Source organism: Palaemon carinicauda, chromosome 3 (genome assembly GCF_036898095.1).
Source record: "Palaemon carinicauda isolate YSFRI2023 chromosome 3, ASM3689809v2, whole genome shotgun sequence".
NCBI classification, from domain to species: Eukaryota; Metazoa; Arthropoda; class Malacostraca; order Decapoda; family Palaemonidae; genus Palaemon; species Palaemon carinicauda.
The window spans coordinates 6297407-6306934 of NC_090727.1; the positions used below are offsets into that span (position 1 = coordinate 6297407).

At 43.2% G+C, this 9528-nt stretch overlaps 1 long non-coding RNA gene across 1 annotated transcript in view; it reads left to right on the forward strand.

The window, feature by feature from the left end:
* Window positions 1-8870, forward strand: part of LOC137636716 (uncharacterized) — a 124616-nt gene extending 115746 nt beyond the window's left edge. The window contains exon 3 of the long non-coding RNA XR_011043196.1: window positions 6462-8870. This is a non-coding gene — a long non-coding RNA (uncharacterized lncRNA). The remainder of the gene's footprint in view (window positions 1-6461) is intronic.
* Window positions 8871-9528: the final 658 nt, after the last annotated feature.

The following is a 9528-nucleotide window of genomic DNA, read 5'->3' on the forward strand; positions in this document are numbered from 1 at the left end:
AGGCTGCGAGCACTAGGATTGGCAATCCCCCTGCATGTCCACCAGTGGGGGAATCCGGCAAGTTGCGCATTCAGGTGGCGGCAACTCGAGTCCGATTCCTGGACGATCTCCGTGATCAGTCAGGAATATCGCGTCCCGTTTTTAACGTCTCTTCCTCCCCTGACAGCGAATCCAGTGTCATTGAGCTCCTATGCCATGGGATGGGCAAAGGGGCTAGCCCTTCGGGCAGATTTCGAGACCATGCTCAAGAAGAATGCTCTCCAGGAGGTCGTTGACGGCTCCCCAGGCTCCTTCAGTCGACCCTTTCTCGTAAAGAAGGCGTCTGGAGTCTGGAGACCCGTCATCGACCTCGCATCTCTGAACAAGTTTGTCAAACAAACTCCGTTCAGCATGGAGACAGCAGACACGGTCAGACTTGCAGTGAGACCGCAAGACTTCATGTGTACACTGTATCTGAAGGACGCGTACTTCCAGATCCCAATCCATCCGTCTTAAGGTTCAGCCTAGACAACAAGATCCACCAGGTCAAGGTGCTGTGTTCGGTCTCTCCACAGCACCCCAGGTATTCACCAGAGTGTTCACCCTGATATCTTCGTGGGCACATAGGATCGGCATCCGTCTCCTCCGCTATCTGGACAACTGGCTGATCCTGGCAGACTCGGAGTCAACCCTTCTTTGACACCAAGACAAGCTTCTGGGACTTTGCCAAGATCTAGGGATCATGGTAAATCTCGAGAAGTCTTCTCTGCCTCCATTTCAACGACTGGTATATCTAGGCATGATATTGGACACCAGTCTCCACAAAGCCTTTCCATCAGACGACAGGATAGCAAGGCTGACGAGGGTCACAGATCCTTTCCTCAGACGAGAAGAGCTTCCAGCCCAATCGTGGTTCCTCTCCTAGGGCACCTTTCCCCCTTGGCCCGTCTGGTTCCAAACAGCTGCCTCAGGATGAGATCCCTGCAATGGCGGCTCAAGTCCTGGTGGAATCAAGGCCTCGATTCCCCAGACATTCTGGTCCCTATGGGTGCGGCAGAATGGACGGACCTTCAGTGGTGGGCGACGGAGGGAAACCTTCGAAGGGGTGTGGATCTTCTCGTCCTCCCCCTGGATTTGATGCTGTTTTCGGACGCTTCAAAAGAAGGGTGGGGGGCCCACGTTCTGAACCACAAGATTTCAGGCCTCTGGTCAGAATCAGGGAAGTGCCTCCACATAAATCTGCTAGAATGAAGGCCTTATATCTGGCACTTCAACAATTCCAACAGATCCTGGCGACTCACTCCGTGGTGGTCATGAGCGACAACACCACGGTAGTGGCTTATATCAATAAGCAGGGAGGTACCTTTTCACAACAGCTATCCCATCTTGCAGTAGAGATACTGAGATGGACTGAAGTCCACTCATTTCCACTATCGGCTCGCTTCATTCCAGGCAAGAGGAATGTGCTCGCTGACAGTCTGAGCAGAGCATTGCAGATAGTGAGTACCGAGTGGTCTTTGGATCCGCTAATAGCCAACAAAGTCCTGACTTTGTGGGGTTCCCCGACGGTGGACCTGTTCGCGACAGACTTGAACTTCAAGCTCCCGCTGTACTGTTCCCCAGTCCCGGACCCCAAGGCACTCTGGCAAGATACCTGCCATCAAGGATGGGACAACATCGACGTTTACGTCTTCCCACCGTTTTGTCTGATGAGAAGGGTGCTCAACAAGACCAGACTATCGGTCAACCTGTCAATGGCCTTAATAGCTCCGCTATGGCATCATGCAGAGTGGTTCCCGGACCTTCTGCAGCTCCTGACGGAACTCCCGAGAGAACTTCCTCCACGACACGAGGTACTCAAACAACCACACTGCAACATCCTCCACAAAACCGTAGCATCACTTCGGCTTCATGCCTGGAGACAATCCAGCATCTCCTCACAGAGAGAGGCTTTCTGCAACAAGTTGCGGAAAGGATGTCTCGACACCTGCAAAAGTCATCTGCAGGGGTCTACCTGGCGAAGTGGAAAGTCTTCTGTGGTTGGTGTCATGGAAGGTTTATCTCTCCTCTCGATGCCACTATCCAGCAATAGCCGAGTTTTTTGTATATTTGCGGGAAGAAATGCGCCTTTCGGTCTCGGCGGTGAAAAGCCTTAAGCCTGGACTTCAGGCTGAAGGGAATAGACATTTCTTCCTCGCTGGAACTTTCACTACTCATACGAAGCTATGAGCTTACCTGCCCTCAGTCAGAAGTCAGACCTCCTCCATGGAACGTGGTTCGTGTCCTCAGGTCTCTTAAGAGACCTCCGTTCGAACCACTACGCCAGGCTTCTGGTTGTCACTTGTCTTGGAAGACGATATTCCTTCTCGCTCTGGCCTCAGCCAAGCGAATCAGTGAACTTCATGGTCTCTCGCATGATGTCACCCATTCAAGGGGATGGGGGGAGGTAACATCCAGGTTCGTCCCTGAGTTTGTTGCTAATACTCAAAATCCTGGAGTTCCGGACCAAGGGTTCAACTCCTTCAGGATTTCGAGTCTCCGTTCTGTAACAGATGACCCAGACCATCCCCTACGGTGCCCAGTACGGAGTCTGAGGTTCTATCTTAACAGAACAGCTGCAGTTCGTCCGCGAGTGCAAGCCCTGTTTGTGAGCACGGGAAGGACGAAGAGGAGGGTCACGAAGTACACCATCTCGGCTTGGATTCGCAGGGTCATCCACCACTCCCTGAATCCAGACCCTCCTCCGTCACGTCGCCCTAGAGCACGCGATGTCAGAGGCATCTCTACGTCCTTGACATTCAAGAGAAACTTCTTGGTAACGCAGGTTCTACAGGCTGGATCTGGAAGCGTCAAACGACCTTCACAGCCCACTACCTGCAGGACGTGACCCACAGGAGGCTCGATTAGTTCTCTATCGGCCCTGTGGTGGCTACACAACAACTGGTCTAACCTTAGGCTACTTAATGGACAAGTAGCAGAAGGTTGAGGGCATTGTTACCCAGTTTTAGTCTGCATGAATGAAAAAGTATGCCTGGCCCTTATTCTTTTCTTCATCCTCCCCTCTCTTTGGGAAAGCAGCATCCTGGGTTCTCTGCATAGCTGACCTCAAACCACTGCAGGTCAACCATGCTTCCTTGTGTTCCTAGTATTAGAGAATACTGTCACGTCCCCCATACCCTGACGAGGTGGTATTGGGAACGTCCTAGCCTAGAGCTCCATCTAAAGGACTTCAGGTCAACTTCCTAGGACGAGTCACACTTCATTCCTTCACACACAAGCTTATGTAGGCCGCACGTCGCAAGGAACTTGCGAGGTGCAAGGACTCCTTATCTTGAGTGCTACACACTCGGATTCTGAGTCCCCGGGCAAAGCCAAAGCCAGTAAGGCTGGGACTTACCACCCTACCTAAGGGTTAAGTCACCCAATGTAAATAGCGTGGTTTGTATTTCGGTTACGGAACAAATGACAAATTCGGAGATAATTTGTATTTTTCCTAACCTTACAAACCTTAGCTATTTACACATACTTGCCCGCCAGCCCTGTCCCCCGTGAAGTCCTACCTCTAAGCGAAGTGAATCAGTTCACCGTTGTGTGAGGGGGGAGGGGTAGCTAGCTATTCCTCCCCTACCCACTCACTAACTAGCGAAGGGGTAGTTAACCCTCGTTAAAAATCTAATGGCTCGCCATTTTATCTACGCCGAAAGTAATACCCAATGTAAATAGCTAAGGTTTGTATGGTTAGGAAAAATACAAATTATCTCCGAATTTGTCATTTTTCATGCTTAACAGACCTGTACAATAAAGAGGGAACCTACTTCAGAGCCACCAAGTGACGAAAATATTAGTGTGCACCCAAATAGGATGCCCACCCACAGTCATTCTCAGAGCTAGTCACATATTAGTGGAGACCACCAGATCTGGTGAAGGTCATGCAGATATAGTTCACTTGTATGGCCAATGCCTGAGACTGGGACAGCTGTGTGTTAGTGCACCTGCTGTCAACCCCATAAGACTTATGGAAAACTGCTGTCATATATACCTAAGTTGGAAGCTCAAAAGCAGGGAAGGGATGTTCTTCTGGCTTTCCAGAAAAATGTTGGCATTGTCTTGTCAGAAGCATTTGACTCTATAGGTAGAGCAGGTAATGTCTTGCGAAGACATATGCAGGACCACAATCCTATGTTTGATGGAAACTTCCTTGAGGGGTGCACTGAGCAGGCCATTTACCCACTTTTATTCAGTTTTTGGCTATGCTTGAACACGTAGGAGACGTCAAATCTCAACTGAGGTTTGGCACATTAAAGACAGATCTAGCAATTGTTCAGCTGCTTCAGTTACTGATGAGGAATGTACATAGAAGGAGCAGCAACTCGCAGAAACTTCAAAGACAAAGAGACCCCATTCCCTTTTTACGTGGGGCAGCCAGTCTACACAAAGACCAGAAAGAAAATGTTTGTGAAAATGCTTAATGACCATAGCATTGTCATTCATACAACAGGGTGCTTGAGATATCTGCACAGTTGGTAGATGCAACAGTCAGCAAGTACATGGAATAGGGTTGTTCACCACATCAACCATAGACAACAAGACCACAATCCAACTGTGATGACAGTGACCACTTCTCTCCAAGGTACCAGTGTGTCTGTTTTCCAGCACCCAACCAAAGACAATAAAGGTTAAGAGTGTGGAGAGCAATATGGAAAGATGGTTCCAGAACTTCCAGACTCCTTCACCAATGTCCGGCCTCCCCAGAGTGGTGTGACACACTTGGACACCAGTTTGTTGATGCCGCAACTGGCAATGGAGTATGAGTGGCGGGAGGGAGCCACTCTGACAGATGGGCCCTTGCATGTGACTTGGTCAGCGTACAATGCTTCACTGAAGAGAGGAAAGCCATTTGATGTACACTTTGGCCTCTGCTTTGAGATCTTGCCAACTTAGTTGCTACATCCAAGCATATGATAGACAAGATCAAAGAGGAGTGGCATTTTTTAACACCAGTCAGGTACCAGTCATTGCTGCTGATCAGCCAGTATATGCAGTAGCCAAGCAGGTCCTGTGACCTTTACTTGAAATGTATGGTGAGGATAATGTTAGGAGGATTGCATATTGAGATGACGGCACTGAAATGGGAACTCTACTCCAGGGCAATAGATGGACAGAAGCCCTTAATAAGGAGGCAGGGATAGCATCTCCTATGCCTCCTGCTTGTATGTACATTCAGTAATAAATCACGCTGATGGTGCCTGTGGTATGGGCACAGTTTCCCCAAATTATTATTCCTTAACTAATATGGTACAAGAAAGCTATTGAGTAGGTACATAGTTCAAAGTTCAGATTCTGCATAGTGAAAGATGTATGATCTGACACCAAGGCAATTCAAATAGGACAGTTCTTTGCATTTTTATTTCCAAATTATTGTTTTTTTTTTATTATATTTAATGGTGTCCATCTTAAAAAATGGCTGCTATCTTGAATTTTTAGGTGGCTAACAGGTTTGGTCAAAATGGCAATCCCAAGGAGTATTGTGCCAATTTTGGTACTTGTATCCGGAAATGAGAGATTGTTACACTCTCTCTCTCTCTCTCTCTCTCTCTCTCTCTCTCTCTCTCTCTCTCTCTCTCTCTCTCTCTCTCTCTCTCTCTCTCTCTCTCTCTCTCTCTCTCTCTCTCTCTCTCAATATCTTATGGTGTGGTGGCTAAAACAGGTCAGCTGATAAACCGATGATGATTTCCACACTGAAAATGGGGTTAGGGCGGAGATCGTTACATTTCTCGTTTATGATTTAATGAAGGCAACAAAAATAGTATTGATAATAATTCTTTGTTTCTATGGTAATGATGATAGTAATGATAATAATGATTATGATAATAGTTAATGATGAATTATAATTGATTAGATATTTTCTTTTATTTATTTTTTTTTTATGGGTGTATAGTCTTACTATCTCCCTATCATCCCGTTCTTTATTTTTCCACGACCCTAAAATATAATATTAGTTTTCTTTCTGTCGTCTTATTCTCAGAAAACTTGAGGCAAATTATTTTAAATCACCTCTTGAATTAATGAGGGGGTAGTTAAGAGTACCTATTAGTAATTTCTTAAATGTAGAGTTACTTTATAAATTGTGTTAAAAACAATAGCACGCTCTTGAGTTCATCTAACCTATGAAAGTGGACTAAACTGTATGAGAATTCTTATTTCCAATTATAAACTGACTTAATTCTTTATGATACACTGCAGGCTTTATATATTAATACATAAGAGTATGCGTGTATGGTCTTGAAAAGCTAAGTGGAGTTTGATTCTTACATAATTTTGTAGCAGTTTTGAGTGTTTTGCTCTACAAGAGTCAAGAATCAATTTACTGAAATTGAAGGACTAATTTATGTTCACAATCGATATACTAGTAATTTAATTCTTGTAATTGTGGATTTGATGTATTTTTTCATTGAAACTAAACGAATATTTCTTTATTTCAGGTAAGTGAAAAGGTGCAACGAGTTACATTTCTGCTGTTAAGAATCATGAAAGGTAAAGGGATTATCTGTACTTATTTTATCTTGTTATCTTGATTTTGTTTTTGTAGCCGATTTCGATGGGCCAATTTTGTTACAGTTCGGTCTAGTGAAAAATATTGTTTGGCATAATTTCTTAGGTCAGGAAACTGGCCATGAGCTGTGGTTGGGGGAGGGAGGGAAAGGAGCTGTCACATATTGTTTGGAATTCAAATTATCAACTGGAGGAAAATAGAATTATGATTTTTACTTATAAATTTTGATAACATTGGAACTGGATTTTTGGTAATCAATGCTTGTTTTTATAACGCAATTGTTCAAATGTGCATCCAGGGAAAACATAATTTGGGTTTCTTATCACGACTTGGAATTTGGTATCCAACTTTCCTTTGAACCACGATCATAGCTCCCTGTGTCCTAGCTTGAGGCTAATGCTGAATAATAGAGAGAAATGTAAACAGATAAAAAGACGTCGTTAGGCTCCCATACCCGCTCAGTTTTAACTAAGAGACCGACTAAGGAAACCAGATTTAACCGATTTCTTTATGCGAGTTTGAGCGTGAATTGGGTTACTTCGAACTGAAGGCTGTCCCGGCTGAACGGAAAAGCCTCGGATGAACTGAAGCAAAAGTCATAAAACTAGACGTCCGTTCTCTTAAACTAACGGCCAGTTTGCACTTGTATGGGGCTGCCACTGCCTACCAGTGTTTTCACTTTAGGGGAAAACGCCACATTTTAATTCTAATCTTAAACCTAATCATAAAAGCCGAAAGGCAAGTTATGTATTGTCTGCATCCAACATTTTATGGTCATTATCTGTTAATAATTTGATTATATTGTATCAATTGTTTTCTCTATCGATTATTTTGTGCATGCCAAGAAACATTAGAATGCAAATCTGTAGGATTTTCTTTTATCCTACTAGCTCTAACTACTTTTCCGTTCGCAACAAAGGCTTCCACTTTAGGGATTTTTACCCTAAACTAGGGTATTTAGTACCTCCTTAGGGTAGAGATTAGGGTAATGCAATTTTTAGGGTAATTCTAGGATAATCGAGCCAAAGTATACCCCGTTCAATATGGGTCTAACTTAAGTTTATTTCCTCACGCCCAGAGAAAGTCTGGGCAAATCTTATTTGTATTTCAGCTGAGCACCACTTATATCTCTTTGTGAATCCTTGGCTTCCAGAGATTTTGTGCTTAAAGAAAGTAAATATAGGGAAACAAAGTGCTTCTAATGTAATTAGGCAAGTATTTGGGAAACATTTTGGGAGAGAATTGTTTGAAATATTGAGAGGCTATTTTCCGTAATAATAGATGAAACAACAGATCGTAGTACTATAAAACAACGATGTATATTGGTACAATATTTTGATGAAGATAATCTAGAAAACCCATTTTTAGATTTAGGTGAGCCTCAAGATGGTTTTGCTACGGGTCTGTTTAATGCAATGCAATGAAAGAAAGTTTCACATCAAAAGGTATTCCATTGGAGAACATAATTGGATTTTGTTTTGATACCTCTAATGTAATGATGGGTTCCAACCACTCTGTAGAAACTTTATCCAAAGCAGCTTTACCTCGTTATAATAAAATGTTCATGTCACATGATTCACTTCTGTGCATCCAATGCATGCTTAAAGCTTCCCAAATGCATTGAGGATTTATGCCGTAGTACATTTACATATTTCAGCCTTAGCCCTAAAAGGCAGCTGTCATTTAGTTTCAAAGTTTTGTTTGCTTTGAACCCCATAAAATTCTATCTCCAGGCCAAACAAGATGGCTATCTCTTCAAGCATGTGTGAGGCCATTAATAGAACAGTGGAATGCCTTAGAGTTGTATTTTACAGAATTGGCTTTTACTGATCCAATACAGGTAAATGACATGATAGTTTTTGCTTTGAAAAACAAATGTACTCTCGTCCACCTTGAATTTCTGGATTATAACTTAGGAAAATTTAGTGGATTTAACAAACTTTTCTAATCCGAAGCTCCAATTTATTTCACACTAAAAACTGAGACTTGTAAGGTTATTAGAAGTTTTTGTTCTGATTTTATGGATGTTAGTTCTGTTTAAAAAGCAGGTGTATCACACTTTACTCCTGGCCATACCCTCTTTTCAACTACCTTTGTTCCTATTGAGAATGTATACCTGGGAATGAAAGCAACCATTACACTAAATGAAGTAAAAAATGCAGGTGATATCAGCCCAGAAGAAACTGTTTAGTTTTACAAATCCTGTCATTTTTTTTTTTTTACTGAAGCTGTAAAACAAATACAAAAGAGATTCTCTGTAGATGACAAACTTCATGAGATGTTAGGGTTCATAAATCCACGTTCTGCTTCTGTTCTTAAGCCTCCATCTTTATCCTATCTACAGTGAACCCTCGTTTATCGCGGTAGATAGGTTCCAGACCCGACCACGATAGGTGAAAATCCGCGAAGTAGTGACACCATATTTACCTATTTATTTAACATGTATATTCAGACTTTTAAAACCTTCCCTTGTACGTAGTACTGTTAACAAACTACCCTTTAATGTACAGAACACTTAATGCATGTACTACAGTACCCTAAACTAAAACAGGCACAAATATTAAAGGCGATTTTATATCATGCGTTTCCTAAACACACCAAAAAGCACGATAAAAAAGGGCAACCAATGTTTTGTTTACGTTTCTCTGATCATAATGAAGAAACAAACGCATTTAGTGTACACATCTGTGTATAGGTTAGTTTTTTGGGCTCAAGCCATGACGTCCTGATGGAAGGTTCCTTTCGGTAGCTTCCTTGGGTATATTAACTACAAGGATATTCCCAGAGAATTAAACCACAGGTTATCACAGAATTCTTACTTCTGGTGCGAGTATCCTAAAGGTTTCCCTTTAAGACATCGTATATCAACAGGGGACGCATGTATTAACACGCCACATAGCTATCTGCACCCCATATAGAGTTAACACTTCGATATGGAAAGGTGGAGAATAACTGGGGAGCCGTTCCACAGTTACACTCGTCCGTGGCTACTTTTG